At 43.7% G+C, this 20,057-nt stretch overlaps 1 protein-coding gene across 4 annotated transcripts in view; it reads right to left on the minus strand.

Annotated features, from left to right (window-relative positions):
- Positions 1 to 20,057, minus strand: part of CLC-D (chloride channel D) — a 168,277-nt gene that overhangs the window by 146,958 nt on the left and 1,262 nt on the right. The window lies entirely within an intron of this gene.

Below are 20,057 nucleotides of genomic sequence, written 5' to 3' on the forward strand. Positions count from 1 at the left end.
ATGCATAACTAAGGACACAAATAGAGTAGAGTTTGCATGTAGCATGCACGAGCTATCAGATCCTTATATACCTTCATAAGTTCAAAATAGTCTGAACTCACAAATTGTAAGAGGGGGAAAAACAGTCATAAATTACAAAAGCAAGGAACACAAGGAAGGGAAGAAACACTCTATTTGCTATAAAAAAAACTAGATAAAACAAACCGTTATTTACTCATTAAAAAAATTAGAAAAGGCATACGCAGAATAAGTTGAAGTAACTTACTTGGCTAAAACTTGAAACAAGTATTCAACTTTAAACTAAAAAGGATAAGACATCTCAAAGACTTAATCCTAGAAATCAGACTCCACACAACAACCTCTAAAAGAACAAATTCTTAAAACCTAATGTAAGCTAAACACTAGAAATGAATACTACTACAAACCTACGAAGAAGAGGCTGAAAATAACCAAAGAAGTACAAAGATCCAAACTTGACAGTATGTGACCTCAACTTCACTGCTTGTCCAAATAGTAAGAATAAGATTATCACCTTTATCTTGCATAGCTTGGACAACACCTATGACATCCCTACTCACGTGATCAGTGCCCAAGAGTAGGTGCAAGTTTGTATAGAGGTCATTCATGCTTTGAACATACTCTATAAAACCAACGAGCTGAGTTTCTATCACCCTCTAAAGGTGATGGACATACTCAGCCATTATAAAGGCTAGCATTTGTCAAGCTAGAGCAAAAATACTAGAAGCGTTAGCGATCAAAACATCCAAATAATGTGTTACTAAGTCAAACAATAAGTGGGCTTTTTAAGCTCCCACTTTTATTAAATTTACTAATTATTTTGAACACTCCAAAGGAAGAAACATTGAATATAAACTTACTATGATGCAAAAATGAATGAACGTTTTTCATGATTTGTCACGTGACACATCCAACCCTATGTGTCCATGGACAAGCTACAGCATGATAAGGGTTCAGTTCAGTCAAGTCAATCTAGAATAGGAAGTGATCTGGCACTTTTGTGAGTCTGTTCGCGGACCGTGCACGTCCAGACACTTAGATTAGATACATATCCTCGGATTGCACACAGCATGATCATCGAATTACAGTCAGAACCCATCAGTAACATTTTTACAATGCATAGACCTAGTTTCCCTATTTTTGACATTTTTCACTTATTATTTTTAAGTGACTTTTGTTGGAAGCTAGGTAGGGCAAATTTTGCTAAGTTTGTATATATAGAAACCTAGCGCTAGCACTTTCTGGCAGAAGAGGCAGCAGGAGCACTTGCTCAACAGGCAACTTCTCAGCAAGACCAACCCCCGCAACAGACCTAGCGTTTTCATCCCATCTAAGAAGCTAGCGTTTTTGCACAGCAGATCAACCCCGGCAACAACAGAACACAGCAAATCAGCCCTAGCGTTAGCAAAATCTCACAGCAGATAGCAGATTTTCCCGCAAGATCATTTTCAGCCCTAGCGTTTTTGCATCAGCCTGGCAGTCCAGTGTTTTTGCAGATCTTCGTGACAAGACCTCAGATAGCATCAGCGTTTTCAGTTTTCAGCAGTCAGTACCCGCAATAGAACTCTCGAACCTCGCAGACCTCACCTTCCCGCAGCAAATCCTCGCCGCACGGTCAGATCCCACGAAGTTTGCAGATTCAGTCCGGAAAACGCAGATTTCAGCATCTGCGTTTTCAGCACGTCGTCGTCGCATCGTCGCCATCGACATAGAGTCAGAATTCAGCAAATAAAGATTTGCAGATTTCAGCCCTTAGCATTTTCAGAGTTCAGCCAGTCTCTTCGTCGTTGACATCGTCGGCAAGTCCAAGCATTGTAGAGATTTGTGCAATCATAAGTAGACCGCTCTCGCCATAGAGAGTGGGGCCTTCGGATGAGGGTTTGACAACATTCTGGTGTCGTATTATTCTCTCTCTATCTCTCAGTCTCAGTACCTTCATTCACAGTGTTCACCACTTTGTTTGTGTCCATTGCACTCTCCCACTAAAGGAACGGAAGGCTCTCCCTTCCGTAAGTAAAAGGAACCTTGAGCACAGTTCGGAGCACTCATCTTGAGTAAAGTTCAACATTCACTTCCGTTGCACCTTACACGATTCTTTTGAATGAGTATCCTTTGCCAATGAGTAAAGAATAAGATGGCGCGACTTAACAACAGAAGCAGATTTACTAGAACAAAGGCGAGAAAATCTAAATAGTTGAGAGCAAATGACACGGTACTTAGCTAAAAGATAAATGTGAGGCACGCGGATGATATTTAGATTGGCATATTCCGGTTCAAGGCATCATAGATATCTACCTCCAATCCCAAGGGAGTCTGAAAAATCCTAAGGTCTAAAAACCTAAAATCTTGAAAAGATGGAACGTCACAAACAAAAAGATAATCTACAAAGCGACTTACACTGCATAACTTGTGCAAAATATTGGGCAAGTGTTAACAAGGACAAGACAGTCCATAAAATCAAACTCATAATTAATAAGATAGAAATTAGTAAGAAAAACAACACAATTGGTAATTGGTGCCCATAGGGATACCAATTGTTTGCTTGAAAAGAGAGTCACCGACAGTTAGTTGTAAATCAAACTCATAATTAAAAAGATAGAAATTAGCAAGAAAAACAGCACAATTGGTGCCCATAGGGATACCAATTGTTTGCTTGAAAAGAAAGTCACCGACAGTTAGTTATAAATTACAGTTAGTTATAAATTATTCAAAAGAAAATCTAACCAAGATATGATGTCAATGTCATCTACAATCATGGTGAATCTCTTTCTTCCTTTGTCTACGTCTACATTCTTACTTTTTAACCATAAGATAAGAAAGTCAAATTTCAAGGCTGACCTTTCTACTAGCAATGCCTTATACCTATCCTTCTCAAATTGTATGCGAAAACTTTTGAAATAAGAGACTTGACTCTGAATTTGAGGTCCTCCAAATTTAGCTTCATATATAGCATTGTGAAGTCAAAGTTTGAAGATATAAAGGAGAAGATTTCTCCTTAATGCTTCTTCAAGAGTTCAAAAACTTTATCACCGGAATCACACCTACTGAATCATTTAAAATCCAACTTGAATAGGAAAGTACGTCTGCTTCGTTCAGTAGATTTTTCCACAGTTCAATTACGCTAGGTAAAATGGCTTTGAAACAATAACTCAGCCATTTGGAAACCTCGATCAAAAAGATGTTATAACAACGGCTATAAATTTAGATTTTATAGGATTTTTGTGGAACTTCCAAACGTATACAAAAAAGGTAATTTAGGTTGGCACTTGATACCAAAAGACTTACAAAAATCTTGATGTTTCAAGATAACCTCTTGCATCGAAACACCACAATCATTGTACGTTTGAGAGTTTACTTCACCTAACAAGCATTCTAAATAGAACTTTTTGCATGTAACAACAAAGTTATTAGAGCATTTATCTGCATAAGAGATTACAAAATCAAGATGAAATTTCCTGAGAGCATAACGATCCGAAGAAGATAAGCTATTCCTCCTTGAAGAAATGTTCCTAGAGCAAGATACTAATTTCAAAGAAGCTTTCTTAAGGACTACAGACTTCCTATGCGTAAAAACACCTTGAACTCCTAAAGACTCCTCAACCTTTACAACAAAACTAGAAATTCCTTTCTTTAAGACTTTGAGAAGGCAAGTCATCCGAGGAGGGGAGCCTATATTTAGTACCTCTAGAGAAAAAGTATTTCAAGGAATCGGAAGGAAGAATTAAACAATTGGCAGTAACTACATGACCCAAAGCTCCATTTACGTAAGAAGAAAAGGCAACTTTACTACAAGGGCAATCAATACCTGGGATTGCTACCCTTTCTTGCTTTTCAAGATTACGTCCGATGTCATTATAGTTGAAAGCTTTTTGTCCTAAAGTTTTCACAGAATTGAAAGCTACGACGGAATGGTTCCATACGTTTCTCACACAAGGAGGGAGAGCATCCAAAGCTTCTTGAGATCTCAAAATAGAGCTTAATCCAATCTTGTCTGAGTCAGGGGAGGTTAGAACAGTTATCAACAAATCTTTTTTTCCAACCAGAGGATTTTTCAACCTAAGACATTTGGACTTCAAAAATTTACCTAGCAGTACTCGAGGTTGAGCACTATGAGACTTTCTTAACTCCAAATCTTCATGAGAGTATTTCTCAAGGGTATACAAGAGCAGCAGAGCTTAAATAGGATCCTTATATAATACCTCTCAAATAATTTACAAGAGAAAGAATCCAACTCCATGACTCTAGATAGGTAAATCAATCTCCGTTTGTAATCCCTATATGCAAAAACTCCATGGTTAGGAGGGCCATCACTCTCAATTCTAGAGATTGAAGCCTAGAGAGACCTTGATCCTTATAAAGCCTATAAACAATAGTTTTAACAAAAAAAGTTTTTTTTGATAATGTTGATCTATTCTCTCGCTGCCTCTCGATCAACTCGCTCCATCTCTCTCTCTCTCTCTCTCTCTCTCTCTCTCTCTCTCTCTCTCTCTCTCTCTCTCAAGCTCGTGGTATTAGAGCTTCACATCAATCGTGACTTGGCCTACTTCATGCAGGCATATTCCAAACAATAAAAATGAAAACTAGAGTTGTTTCGGTTGATTTCACCCAACGTTGATTCACAACCCAGCCAGAGGTACAAGGTGCATGGTGGGCAGGGCATTGGTGGTGGAGATATGCAACTAAACCACCTGCTTCAGCAGAAGCCCTTAGCCCAGCCTTATAAAGAAAAAGGAGTGTAGGCATCTTTGCCCACGGAGACCACCTGAGAAGCACGGTTGTCACAAACTGCTGACGTGTCAAGCCACTGAAGAACGGGGCCAGCCTATAGATCCTGGCCGAAACCTTAAGTGAAGAAGCAGAAGCAACAGAAGAAGTTTACCAACTTAGTCTTACCGAGCGGCATATTTTTAAAGAAGAGTCCCCACCAACTTATGGGACCCCGTCCGATGGGGCCCAAGAGACCTAAAGCCCTTAAAGAAAAGCGACCACGCACTTGATCTCTTGCGAAAAAGATGATGATGTGGTAGCTGTATGAACGCCCGCAATTTACGTGCAGCTATACGGACTTCCGCATTTTGCACTGGACTACTGACGTGGCAGTTGTACGGAATTCCCTGTTTTGCGCTGGCAGCTTTTTGGCGCTAGAGCTTTTGAAAACCAGATGCTTTTGAGTTTGATTCGTTTCATGTAATTGCTTTTCATAGGCCAAGGGCCTTTAAATATGTGCAGAGGGCTCAATCTGTGGCACTCTTCCGGGTGAAGGTGCAGAGCGCGAGTATCGGCATTATATACCCTTGCAGCAAGACCTGCAACATCCTCAATATCGCCTACATCCTCAGAACCAGGACGTACATCAATGCCTTACACAGTATTCTAGACGCCCTTTGACACAAGAACATGTTGCATCATGTAAGCCCACATAGGGTAACTGTCCCCATCCAACCTATGCTTAGCAGCAAACATCTTGAACACATATACCTAGATGAATCTAGGATAAGCCCAGATTCACCCATAAAGGAAAGTGCAAGGTATAGACCCATGGTAGTCACCCACAAGACAATATAACCATCAGCTCCATCATGCATAGTATTGACTAAATACCACGACATCCCCACTAACGTCGTCAGTGCCCAATAGTGGGTGTAGAACTAGGTACTAACATATGCTTCCAAACACCACACCCCACACACACACACACACACACACACGAGCATATATCAACACAAAGTTCAACGTACTGAGTTTCTGTCATGACTCCCGAGATCAAGGACAGCCTCAGCCATAATGAAGCCTAGCACTAAAAGAAGCAGTAAATCGGAAAAATTAGCGAAAAAATGAGGTAGTTGATAGGGCATACGCACCACAAAAGATAGAAAGAGTTAGAACAATATCAACTGGTCGTAACTCGGACGAAAACTTCACAATGTGAAGTTTGCATGTCCGCTATACGACTAAAAAATATACCTAGATGAATCCAGGATAAGCACAGATTCACCCGTAAAGGAAAGTGCAAGGTATAGACCCATGGTAGTCACCCACAAGACAATATAACCATCAGCTCCATCATGCATAGTATTGACTAAATACCACGACATCCCCACTAACGTCATCAGTGCCCAATAGTGGGTGTAGAACTAGGTACTAACATATGCTCCCAAACACAACACCCCACACACACACACACACGAGTATACATCAACACAAAGTTCAACGTACTGAGTTTCTGTCATGACTCCGGAGATCAAGGGCAGACTCAACCATAACGAAGCCTAGCACTAAAAGAAGCAGTAAATCGGAAAAATTAGCGAAAAAATGAGGTAGTTGATAGGGCATACGCACCACAAAAGATAGAAAGAATTAGCACAATATCAACTGGTCGTAACTCGGACGAAAACTTCACAATGTGAAGTTTGCATGTCCGCTATACGACTAAAAAATATACCTAGATGAATCAAGGATAAGCCCAGATTCACCCATAAAGGAAAGTGCAAGGTATAGACCCATGGTAAATCCGTGATTTTCCTCAAGCGGGCGCCTTGGGAAATTTGCGTAGGACCCAATCACTTTCCTTGAAAGCTAAGGCCCTTAGGTACTTGTTAGCAGTAGCATATTTTCCTTTGTTGCGAGATGGATATAGCCTTCTTAATCTATTGGAAATATTCTTGTAGGTCTCGGCTATATCATAGACAATGAAGATATTCCTATGTACCTTGAGTAGTAAGGGACTTTTAGGTCTTCCCTCAATGATTTTAAGGGGTGCCTTCCCCGTAGCAGTATTGATAGTGTTATTGTACACATACTCTACAAGAGGTAGGTACATTTTCCATTGGGAATGTTGATCTACTTCAGTAACATAACCATCAGCTCCATCATGCATAGCATTAACTAAATACCACGACATCCCCACTAACGTCGTCAATGCCCAATAGTGGGTGTAGAACTAGGTACTAACATATGCTCCCAAACACAACACCCCACACACACACACACACACACACACACACACGAGCATACATCAACACAAAGTTCAACGCACTGAGTTTCTGTCATGACTCCGGAGATCAAGGGCAGACTCAGCCATAATGAAGCCTAGCACTAAAAGAAGCAATAAATCGGAAAAATTAGCGAAAAAATGAGGTAGTTGATAGGACATACGCACCACAAAAGATAGAAAGAATTAGCACAATATCAACTGGTCGTAACTCGGACGAAAACTTCACAATGTGAATGTGAAGTTTGCATGTCCGCTAAACGACTAAAAAATATACCTAGATGAATCCAGGATAAGCCCAGATTCACCCATAAAGGAAAGTGCAAGGTATAGACCCATGGTAGTCACCCACAAGACAATATAACCATCAGCTCCATCATGCATAGTATTGACTAAATACCACGACATCCCCACTAACGTCGTCAGTGCCCAATAGTGGGTGTAGAACTAGGTACTAACATATGCTCCCAAACACAACACCCCACACACACACACGAGCATACATCTGTGTTGTTGTCAGCCATGGAAAATGTCTGCACTTGATGTAAAAATTGTCCAAAATGAGGAGAAACTGAGTGAGACTAGCACGTGCTATATAGCACAACCCGCAATAGACTGTATAGGACCTGTTATGCAAAAAACAGCACTAATAGAAATTCTGTACTAAATGACGAAATTGCTCATGCAGACTTGACTAAGTGGAAACGGAGGCCGAAATGAGCCCGAATCAAAGATCGGAAAAAGTGAGCAGGCGTGTGTTGGAGCTGCTGGCGACTAAGCCCGGGAGGACGCAACCTGCTCTGATACCAATTGTTGGAATTAGGGTTGCAAGAAAACATTTAGCTTGGAGAAGACGAAGGAAGCTCAAGGCACACAACTGAGTATATTACTTAGTGTGCAATGGAAAGATAGATAGCCCTAGAGCGATGGGCGTATATACAATGCACGCAGGGGAAAACCTCCTAAAGAGGGAAAAAATGCCCCGACGGTCCTAGTGTGTTCACACACATCACTACCACATGTATATGGTAACAACAGGGCCGTCAACAAGCAATTGTTGAAGGTATTTGAAGCCAAGGATGCCGCCATCAAAGCCAACAAAGAAGAGAAAGAAGCGGCAAGCCCTAAGCGTCTCGCAATCGACCCCAACAACTTGGTTTTTCCCTCTTCTACACCTTCTTCATCGGTTGGTGGTGATAGTAATGCGGCAACGACAGAGACGGCGGCGACATCATTTCGAACAGCATTTTCAATGCTTGATACTACTCCGGTCTCCACTCCTAAATCTCACTGATGTACCCTACATACCACGCGGGATCCAAAAAGGAGGGAGGATGTGGATGCAAGTGTTGTCCGCTTTTTCTATCATGAGCACATCCCCTTCATGAAGGCTCAGTAAGACTTACTATCATTTTTATACAATCAATCATCTCGGTTCTCATTCTCATCTAAATAGTAAATACTAATAAATACTAATACCTCTTATGCGCAATGTCTAGGTCGAAGTACTTCAAGACCATGTGCACGAGGATTGGAGAGTATGGGCCATGCTACGTGCCACCCTCTTCCGAGGCCCTTCGCACTACTCTAGTCGATAGAGAGAAGGCCATTGTGGCAACCCTCAACATGAAGAGGCAATGGACGAAGTATGGCATGACCCTCATTGAGGATAGATGGGCGACACTAGGAGGTCCATCCATGGCATTGTTGCCTATTCCAAAGGGGAGATGTATTTTGCCCACTCCCATTGATGCAAGAAAATCAGCACATGTCCTTGTGGATGAGTGGGCCTCCGCCGTAAACACAATTGGGTCGGACCTTGTGATAGGTCTAGTCACCAATAGGGAGGCATCAAACAGGGCAGCCATAGCTATTTTGGAAGGCGTTGATCCTCACATCACGGTGTCCTTTTGCATGGCACATTACCTTAACAACCTCTTGAAGGATTTCGACAAACTACCTTGGATAGAGCCTCTCATTGCATCCACGTCCAAGGTGGTTGCTTTCATCAACAACCACAACATACTTTGAGCCAAGTTCTTGAAGCGGTTGGGGGGCAAAGTGCTTCTAAAGTATTGTGAGACCCGCTTCGCCTACAACTATCTAATGGTAAGTCGCTTTGTAGAGTGTCAAAGTGCAGTGCGGCAGCTCTTCATCAATACTGAGTTTGCTGAGACTTCACATGCAAGTACAATCACAGGGATTGTTTGTACAGGGAAGGCAGAGGATCCTAAGTTTTGGGAGTCTCTAAAGACTATTGACAAAATGATGAAAACAATGATCCACTTGCTTAGAGTGATGGATGGTATGCAACCTTGCATTGGCAAGGTCTATGAAGCAATGGATCGCATGGTCGAGGCGCTTGAAGATCATGAGGAGGACCCAGATAGGCTCGAAGAAATCAAAGAGCTTTGCAGTAGCAAGTGGAATACCTATAGTTCACCTCTTCATGGTGCATCTTTTGTGTTGGACCCAAAGTTCCAGGGTGCAGGGCCACATTGGAACACCATCTTGAAGAAGGTTCACCCTGACCGTGACATGCAACGCAAAATCAAGCATCAGCTTTACAGGGATATGCGAGGATCATTCGGGACAGCCGATGCCCAAATTGATCGCACCAAGATTTCCTCCGTCTTGTGGTGGCAAGAAAATGGTTCAAATGGTCCCGATCTTCAGCGACTTGCCGTCCACGTTCTCAGCCAAGCGATTAGCTCCTCTTGCTTGGAGCAATTGTGGAGTGCATATAGCCACATTGCATCTAGAAAGAGACACCGACTTGGAGTGGAGAAAGCAAATGACCTTGTTTTTGTCAGTGCAAACTTAAGAATGCTTTGCAAGTCAGCATCCAAAGTGACAGATCCTTTTCTACAGTGGGAGATGGAGACAGAGGCACAGGTGCTTGGAGAGGCAGGAGGATCTACGCATAAGGATGAGCCTATGCAGGAGGATTGGGATGATATTCACGACGTCCTGGCTCCATTACAGATTGGGTGGTGGGATGCTCTTCTGCCCCTACCCAGAGGTGAACATCAGGCATGAGTCATGACTCATTGCTCATTGGTTTTTGTGTCAAAACGGGAGCATACAAGAGCACTTAGAAATCTGAAAAAATAAAATACTTTGCAAAGGTGAGAGAAGGGAGAAGATCGACACAGTATTGGGGACCAAAAGATGGGCTGGTCCCCCCCTCGTCAAGAGTATTCTTTATTCAGGGAGAATTCTTATACAAGCACGAGAACCCGAGGAAACCCCTCCGTTCTGTAATCTTAGACCCGAAGGTCGTGCTTTCCCATAAAGGGCTTGGGCACAAGGCCGTTCCTTCCCGTAAGGGACTTAGGCGCGAAGCCGTACTTTCCCGTAAGGGACTTAGGCGTAAAGCCGTACTTCCTGTGAGGGGCTTTCCCGTAAGACGGGAGATTCCTGCAAAACAAACCACACAAAGCAACAATTCTCAATGCGTATCAACACCTTATACCTGTGCTCCTTGCTCGGAAAAGCGACCTCCATACTCAGTCGTCACACGAACACCTGCAATTTCCGTCGCCAACCTCTGCTCCAGAATCCCAACGCTAGCTTCTTCTGCTGCTTCCGGCGTGTCGAAAACTGGAACGCTAGCTGCCCTTTTATAGGCCCTTGCACCCGACGGGAATAGGAGCCGAAAAAGCAGAACCGCTAGAGAGAGGAGAGAGAGATTGCTGATTCAGCCCCCTGCGTAGCTTTTTAGAGCTGGCTTTTTTTTCTTAAAGAAGAGCCTTGCTTTATTTTATTAATAAAAGGGCTGGTCACTTAAAAGTGACCGGCCACTTTATAAAATAGAGTGTGAACCTGTTCAAACTTTAAAAACTCACTCAGTTAGTGAAAACAATGCTACACGAACACATTCCAGGCATCCCTGGGTGCAGAACACGGCACAGATGCAATGCAAACACAGACTCCTCGCGGGAAAACATCTGCCCTCCCACGAATGTTCCTGCTTTTCGTAAAAAGCTTCATTGAACCCATCTTTATTCTTGTGCTTGCGTTCTTACGCGTATTTTCTTACTCAGTTCGGATTTCCTCCTTAGCCTACGGGATGCCCCCTTACTGATGCACCCGTCACCCATCATGTGACGCATCAGGGGCACTCGTAACCCGGCCCTTTCCACCGAACTTACGGAAACTCCTTCGCGATGTTTACCGTCACCCATCAAATGACACATCAGAGTTGTCCGTTCTTGATGGCAATTCCTGTAGCTACAATCTTTTAACAGTTCTTAGTGCACACAATAAAATATCCTAAAAAAGACATTAATCATTAAAAATAAGAAAATAGTCCAATTAGCAACATCCCTCTAGCTTCTAAACAGTTGACCTCAACTGTAGTGCTTGGACATATACCTCCAGTATCTCGAGATAAGCTGCTAATTCCTCCTGCGTCATCCACTGAGCATCTAGATTCGAATAGTTCTTAAACTTAACCAAATACTTCCGTGTTATCCTCCGGACTTGAGAGGCCGCTCCTGATGACTTACTATCTGCTCCGGTTGGAGTATTTCTTCTGTTTCCTCAACCTCAGGAGGTTCCTCAGCACTAGGCTGGCTCGGAGGCGGTCCCACATACGGCCGGAGTAAACTGACATGGAAAGCATTATGGATCCTCCAATTAGGCGGTAGCTTTAATCGGAAGGTGACATCATTCACTCGCTCCGTGATCTTAAACGGCCCATAATAACGGGTAGAAAGTTTTACCACCTTACCCTTATGAGACGCTTGTTTCTTAAGTCTTGCCTTCTCAAACTTAAGTAAGACTAACTGTCCGACTGTTAAGTCTAGATTCCTCTTGTGCTTGTCTGCAGCTTTCTTATGCTTTTCCTGAGAGCGTAGAATAGCTCTCCTAATTTGCCCGTAGGCTGTGTCCAAATCCCGGACAAATTCATTTGCTGCAAAGATCTTACCCTTAGTTAAAAGGATCGGTGGAAGCAAAGGCTTACCATAGAGAATCTCAAAAGGTGCTTTCCCCGTCGATGGGTGTATGGTATTGTTATACGCATACTCGACAAGAGGCAAATATTTCTCCCAGTCAGATTGCAAGTTTGACACATAAGCTTTTAACATATCCAATACTGTGGAATTGGCTATCTCACTTTGCCCGTCCGTTTGAGGATGGTAGGCAGATGAAAAATTCAGCTTTGTACCAAGATTATCCATCAAAGCACGCCAAAAATTTCCTGTCATGCGAGGATCTCGATCACTCACAATAGACTTAGACATTCCATGATGCTTAAAGATCTGTGCCAGGAAGACCCTAGCCATATGATCTGCTTTGATCATTTTCTTGACTGGTATAAAGTGTGCTTGCTTGCTAAACCTGTCCACAATGGTCCAGATCGCGTCATTTCCAGTCTGAGTTCTAGGGAGGTCCATGATGAAGTCCATGGCAATACTTTCCCAAGGTTCATTAGGCACAGGCAAAGGTTGTAGCAACCCAGGCGTCTTATGCCGATCATACTTCACGTTTTGGCAAACCAAGCATTCCCTGACATACTTATCAATGTCAGCTTTAAGGCTAGGCCAAAAGAAATATCTTTCCATTGCTAAGGTCGTAGGGAGAATACCCCGATGATCTGCATAAGGCGAAGCGTGTGCTTCATCCATGATCTTCTTTCTTAATGGTTCCGCCACACATATGGCCTGATGGTGATAGAGATATTCGTCCCGGATGGAATAGGGAAACTCATTCTCTCCACGATATAGCTTTCCCCAAATGGTGGAGAAATCTGGATCATCCGGATACAAATCCGGTAGTGCTTCTAATTCTTGGTGATACACCGAAGTGATAGCGTTCACCCTTGGCCGCCTAGACAATGCGTCCGCAACCACATTCTTACTCCCAGCCATGTGAAGGATCTGGAAGTGAAACATAGACAAAAAGTTTGCCCATCTCATCTGCTTCTCACATAGTTTCCTTTGCGTAAGAAAATATCGCAAACTCTGGTGATCAATCTTGATCACAAAATCCGCTCCTAGAAGATAGTGCTTCCAGTTGGATAAGGCGTGAATCACAGCCGTGAGTTTCTTTTCGTAGATTGATGCATGCAACTCTACATCCTTAAGCCGTCTGCTTTCGTAGGCCACTGCATGGCCTTCTTGGTTTAACACTGCTCCGATGCAATCGCCTGAAGCATCGCAGTGAACCTCAAATGGCTTCCTTAAGTCGGGCACTATCAAAATAGGTCCATGGCTTAGCAAGTACTTGAGCCGATCAAAAGCTCCTTGTTGTCTCGATCCCCATCTGAAAGGAATCTTCTTCTTTGTCAAGTCATGAAGTGGTCCTGCTACATGAGCAAATCCTCGGACAAACCTTCGATAATACGAACATAATCCCAAGAAACTACGTACATCATGTACCGCAGTGGGAATAGGCCAATCCTCTACCACTCGGATCTTGGCAGGATCCATACGCACCTGATTGTGAGAGACTACATGGCCGAGATAGTGTATCTCTGAGAGGAAGAACTCGCTCTTCTTTGCATTCACATGCAACTCATGCTTTCGCAATTCTTGAAACACTAAGTCCAAGTGCTTCCGATGTTCCTCTTCTGACTTAGAGAAGATGAGTATGTCGTCAAAGAATCCTCCCGTAAAAGCTCGATACGGGCTGAAAATGCGGTCCATCATGCGATTGAACGTCGCAAGAGCATTGGTCAAGCCGAAAGGCATTACCAAAAATTCATATAGTCCAAAGGTTGTGCGGAAGCGGTCTTATGGACATCCTCAGGGGCGATCCGTATCTGATGATACCCACTCTTTAAGTCTATGCGACTAAAGACACTTGCACCCTGCAACTTATCAAGTATATCATCAATCCGAGGGATCGGAAAGCGATTCTTGACCGTGATCTTGTTTAAAGACCTATAGTCTATGCACATTCGAAACGTGCCATCTTTCTTCTGCACCAGTAGAACTGGAGAGCAGTAGGGTGAAGCACTTGGCCGTACTAACCCTTTCTCTAGAAGCTCGTTGACTTGCTTCAAAATTTCCTCTTGTTGAGCAAGACTCACCCGATAAGGGGGTTGATTGGGAGGCGAGCTACCCGGTATGAGATCTATGCGGTGATCTTCTAGGCGTACCGGAGGGAGTTCATCAGGAAGTGTTTCCGTGAAACAATCTTTGTACTTTTCAATAAATTGAAAACGCTTAATTTCCAAACTAGAGAGTGAATCCCCACTAGTTTTATTCTTCTCACGTGCAAAAATCAAGTAAGCAAAAACACACTTCTTCATTTCTTTCTTAATGGAGATATGACTTACAATTGGGAACTGCCAATCTCCTGCATCAGCATGAATCTTTATTTTCTTACCCCCATGATCAAAAGTGAGGGTCTTTTCCACATAATCGGGAATAGGTGTCATGTGGAAGTGCCATGGCATACCCAAGATGATATCACATCCCTCGATGGGTGCCATCAAAAATGATTCGCGGTCCTTGTACGAAGATTGAGCTGTCCTTGCACGGGAGTTGCATTGGTTGTCAACCCCTCGAATGCCGATCCGGATGTAAGCGGTGTGCCAAGCTGAGCCAGTGTGAGGCACAAACGTTCCGCAGTATCCAGGGAGATGAAGTTATCCGTGGATCCTAGATCATAAAGAATCAGTACTCGCTGGTTGTTCAGAGACCCCCAGCCCTTCAGAAGCTGACGCTTCCCTTTCTCCGTTGCTGTGATTCCTTGAACATCTGAAATTGAGTTCGAGCTTGGTGGAGCGGGTTCCTTCCTTGCTTTATCTTGCCTCGTAGAAGCTTGTTCTTGCCGTTGCTGCTTTAGCGGGCAATCCGGTTTCATATGTCCTTTCTCGCCACAGTAGAAGCATCTTCCTTCCTCTCTGAAAGTTTGAAGTTGAGTAGGAGAAAGATACTTAGTTCGCTTGCCATTGCCCTCTGGCTTCTTAGAATGATCATAGTCCCTAGATGGAGGACGTTTTCTTCCTTGGCCCCCTTGGTCATCGTAGACCCCTCTTTGTCTTGCACGGTAAGTGCTATGCTCCATTTTTCTGGGCGTCCCAGTTGAGTGCAAATCCTCAGCAATGATTGCTGACTCCATCATCCTCTGAAGAGTATCATGCGGATACACTTTCATACTCTTTCAAAGCTGCGGTTGAAGACCCGCTTCGAACTTTCGTTTCTTTTCCTCGTCGGCAATCTTCATGAAGGGAGTGACCTTCAGAAGAACCGACCAATACTTGTCCACATACGTCGTTACTCTTTCATGTTCCTTCTGGGCAAGCCAGTCCCATTCCTTCCGTATGTCCTGCTCGAAGTCAGGCAGAAGAAATTGTTCATAAAATTCAGATTTGAAGCTCTCCCAAGTTCTGGCCTGAGAACCTTCCAGAATCTTGGCTAACCACCAATTACTTGCCGTTTCCTTGAGGTGCATCCCCACATGGCGTAATTTGGATCTTTCTGTGAAATGCCCATGGGTAAAGGCGACTTCAAACTGTCTGATGAAGGACAGTGCTTTGGAGATGTCTCTCCGTCCGTTGTAGGTTTCGAACTTGATGTCCTTGTCACCCGATTTGAAGACTCTCATGCGATGTTGAGACTTGCGACCATGCTTCTTGAATTGTGGCTTATCTTTAGGTTGATGTAGGGTAGTAGTAGTAGCGGCTTCCTTCTTCTGACGAGACGATCGAGAAGTAGAAGTATAATCAGGAGAGTAAGATGGAGATGAGACAGAGATGTCCTTGCTCTCGTCTAGCAAAGAGAGCCCTTTTTCCTGGCCTTTCCTTGGAGTAGGCCGTTCATTCCGATCCGAAGATCCTTTGTGCACCTCGGCACGTTCTTCTTCTCTTTCCTCCTGTGGTCTCACGCCAACAGTGTGGTCTGGATGCCTGGCTGCATCGGTTCTATTCGTTTTCTTCATTCCGCCCAAGAGCTTTTGGACATCTGGCAATAGTAAGATTTGTTGCAAATCCGCAAGCTGAGCTTGCACTTGTTGAAGCTCCTCTTCAACGCTTCTCCCTTGGCCCGACATGGTTCTTCCCGTTCTTCCCGGAATCGTCCTTCTTTGTAGAGAGAGAGAGGAGTCCGAGCTCTGATACCACTGTCACAAAACGGGAGCGTACATGAGCACTTAGAAATCTGAAAAAATAAAATACTTTGCAAAGGTGAGAGAAGGGAGAAGATCGACACAGTATTGGGGACCAGAAGATGGGCTGGTTCCCCCCCCCCCCCCGTCAAGAGTATTCTTTATTCAGGGAGAATTCTTATACAAGCACGAGAACCCGAGGAAACCCCTCCGTTCTGTAATCTTAGACCCGAAGGTCGTGCTTTCCCGTAAAGGGCTTGGGCACAAGGCCGTTCCTTCCCCTAAGGGACTTAGGTGCGAAGCCGTAACTTCCCGTAAGGGACTTAGGCGTGAAGCCGTACTTCACATGAGGGGCTTTCCCGTAAGACGAGAGATTCCTGCAAAACAAACCACACAAAGCAACAATTCTCAATGCGTATCAACACCTTATACCTGTCGCTCCTTGCTCGGAAAAGCGACCTCCGTACTCAGTCGTCACACGAACACTTGCAATTTCCGTCACCAACCTCTGCTCCAGAATCCCAGCGCTAGCTTCTTCTGATGCTTCCGGCGTGTCTAAAACTGGAACGCTAGCTGCCCTTTTATAGACCCTTGCACCCGGCGGGAATAGGAGCCGAAAAAGCAGAACTGGGCGCCCCTAGAGAGAGGAGAGAGAGAGATCGCTGATTCAGCCCCCTGCGTAGCTTTGTAGCGCTGGCTTTTTTTTTTTAAGAGCCTTGCTTTATTTTATTAATAAAAGGACTGGTCACTTAAAAGTGACCGGCCACTTTATAAAATAGAGTGTGAACCTGTTCAAACTTTAAAAACTCACTCAGTTAGTGAAAACAATGCTACACGAACACATTCCAGGCGTCCCCGGGTGCAGAACACGGCACAGATGCAATGCAGATATAGACTCCTCGCGGAAAAACATCTGTCCTCCTGCGAATGTTCCTGCTTTTCGTAAAAAGCTTCATTGAACCCATCTTTATTCTTGTGCTTGCGTTCTTACGCGTATTTTCTACTCAGTTCGGATTTCCTCCTTGGCCTACGGGATGCCCCCTTACTGATTCACTCGTCACCAATCATGTGACGCATCAGGGGCACTCGTAACCCGGCTCTTTCCACCGAACTTACGGAAACTCCTTCGCGATGTTTACCGTCACCCATCAAATGACACATCAGAGTTGTCCGTTCTTGATGGTAGTTCCTGTAGCTACAATCTTTTAACAGTTCTTAGTGCACACAATAAAATATCCTTAAAAAGAGATTAATCATTAAAAATAAGAAAATAGTCCAATTAGCAACATTTTGATATTTGTTTCCTTTGTTGCCGTCGTTGCCCCCTTTTTGTATTGCACTACAACATGAGTGATTGAGTCTTGACATGTCACCTAGTGACTCTTACAATTGTTATTTAGCACTCTAGCCTCTAAATGTCTTTTTGTAGCGCCTTGGCTTGCCTTGTAAGCGATCTTTATAATCTATGATCTATCATCTTTTTGCTCCAAGCTTTTGTGTGGATTTTGGACTCTATTCAACTTTGAATTAATGTTCTTTCTATGAAAAATCAAGATGCTTTTGTAAAGGATGATCCCAATGCATGTATTGTGTGTAGTGAACAATCGCGTGTAAGCCTTCAGATTGAAGAATCATTGCAAATCATGTCTAAATAGAATTCTACTTGGACTAATGGGTGTGTATGGCTCTCTACTAACATATAGGTTAAATCCAACCTAACTTAAGCATAATTTAAGCTTATCGTTCCGGCCCTCGTTCCCGTTCTGCTTTTCTGGTTTTTTTTGGGGGGGGGGGGGGGGGGGGGGGGGGGGGGGGTGTTCCGGAGGCCCTCGTTCTCGTTCCGGGTAACTTTGGTTCGAAGAAGAATTCGTCGCGAGCGTCGTTTATGTATGAGATATACAGAAGAGGCACAAGCACGTCATGGCTATCTTCATCCATGGCCAAGAGGGAGGCAACGTACAAAGGGTGCCAGGACTTAGACGAATGGGTTAATTGTTGACGTTGGTTGCCTCTTGATGCGTACGGCTCAAAATCATTGTGGTGCTATGGTCTTGTGTTTTAAAAAGTTGAAGCATTTGATGTGTCCACACTGGAGGGGCAGGCCACTTCGTTAGTATTATAACCTTTAAAGAATATCAAGTGTTGGGTATGTTTGTCATTGTAAAAAAATTCCAGCAAAGAGGTGTCTGCAACTAGCGAGCGCAAAAAAAAAAAACTTGCATGTCCCTTTGCACCCCTTGGGAGAAGGTGCACTAGCACATCATATGCGGACATAGGCTCAACCGGGAGTGCCACTCGCTCACAAAAGCACAATCAACAGAAGCTTTGCGAACATATCTCGCTCAACTCGAACACATCTCTGTACAATAGTTGGTTGCCTATGCTCTAAGAAAATAGCCAATAGACAAGGAAAATTACCTCATCATATATGTTGCTTGCACGTACTCCATCGTTCTGTCGAGAAGGGAAAAGGGTGAGAGAGAGTAGCAACAAGGGTGAGAGGCTCACAACCTTCGGGTTCCGGGAAATTGCTCCGACACCACTATGAGGATTAGTGGTGCTAATCCTAGAATTTAGAGTAAAACTTCATACTTGATATTAAATTGAGACTCAAGAGACAAGAAGACTTGTTGAATTGATTTGATTAATTAAACTGTATACGTAGCCTTCTTTGTCACAAAGTGATGTGTGGCATGCCTAACTCGAAAGAAGTGGCCGAGAGGACAAGAGAAACTATACCCGAAGATAAACCTAGAGAAAATAATTGAGGGGCCTAAAACAAAAAGGAATAAGGGATTTTTAAATCCTAGTTTCCACCCAACTTGTGGAGCACCGGCCAAGGGACCTAAAAACCTAAAAACCGAAAGCTTGAATTCTGAGGCCAACTTTCCTAAATCGTGCTAACATGCTGAGGTGGCAAATCTGCAAATAATGACATGGCAAGGCTGTAAGGAATTCAAGCGTTTTGCGCTAGCTATGCCACATGCCAGGCTATACAGATTTTCACTTTTTACACTGGCAAATTTTGGTAGTTTTTGACGCTCGCTTTTGTGAGCAAATGCTTTAGGAGTTAGTGCTTTTGGGTGAAGTGCTTTTGGGACCTGCTTTTAGGCAACCCTTGTACTGTTTATAAGGATGCTTGGACCTCTCACTCTACAGAGCATCTGGATGCAGAGTCTAAGAGCAGAGGACCCTCGAGAGTTGTACTATTGCGACTCAAGAACAAAAAAATACTAGAAGGGGCACCAATCTTTGGGGCCATTACGTTTGGGCACAGAACTCCCCCATGCCGTGTCAACTCTCTCTCTCTCTCTCTCTCTCTCTCTCTCTCTCTCTCTCTCTCTCTCTCAGTGATTTTGCATTTTATGTTCATGTGTTGCTATTGATTTTCTCACTTGGAGTGTCCAAGCCTGCAATAATCTTTATATAGGAGATGTATCAAGAGGCATGTCTGTAGACAACGAGACGTGACTCTAGACTAAGAGTTACATCCTTTGACCAATAGTCGTGACCAATCGTTGTAGCGACACTGTTAGGTGTAAGGGTGCAACCATTCGATGGAGAGGTGTAGCTGTTGGACACAGAGACGCACCCTTTTGAGGACAAGGGTCTCCACTCTCATCCATGTTCGTATCTGCAACAGGTCAAGAGCAAGAAGGTAACATATGGATGAAGTATAGGTCACAATCATGACACATTTTCTCTACATTGATCTACAAACTGAAGTTGAGCTTCGATGCTTTTAACTTCCTTGGGAGTTTACCCATAAGATGCAAGGGCTCATACAAGTATTGGTTGCTCGAGCCTCGCACCTTCAGAATTATCTACACTCACCATTACAGCATACACATCCCCTGACCTGATCTTATGTGATCTCCCAATTTGACTGGTCTCGTGGCTTGTTGGTGTGGACCATGCCTTGGTTGACACCGAAGGACTCCAGGCAAGAGATACAAACATCTCGGCTCTTCTTCGGTAGACAAGGCGA

This window comes from Adiantum capillus-veneris, chromosome 11 (genome assembly GCF_014529385.1).
Source record: "Adiantum capillus-veneris isolate H3 chromosome 11, ASM1452938v2, whole genome shotgun sequence".
NCBI classification, from domain to species: Eukaryota; Viridiplantae; Streptophyta; class Polypodiopsida; order Polypodiales; family Pteridaceae; genus Adiantum; species Adiantum capillus-veneris.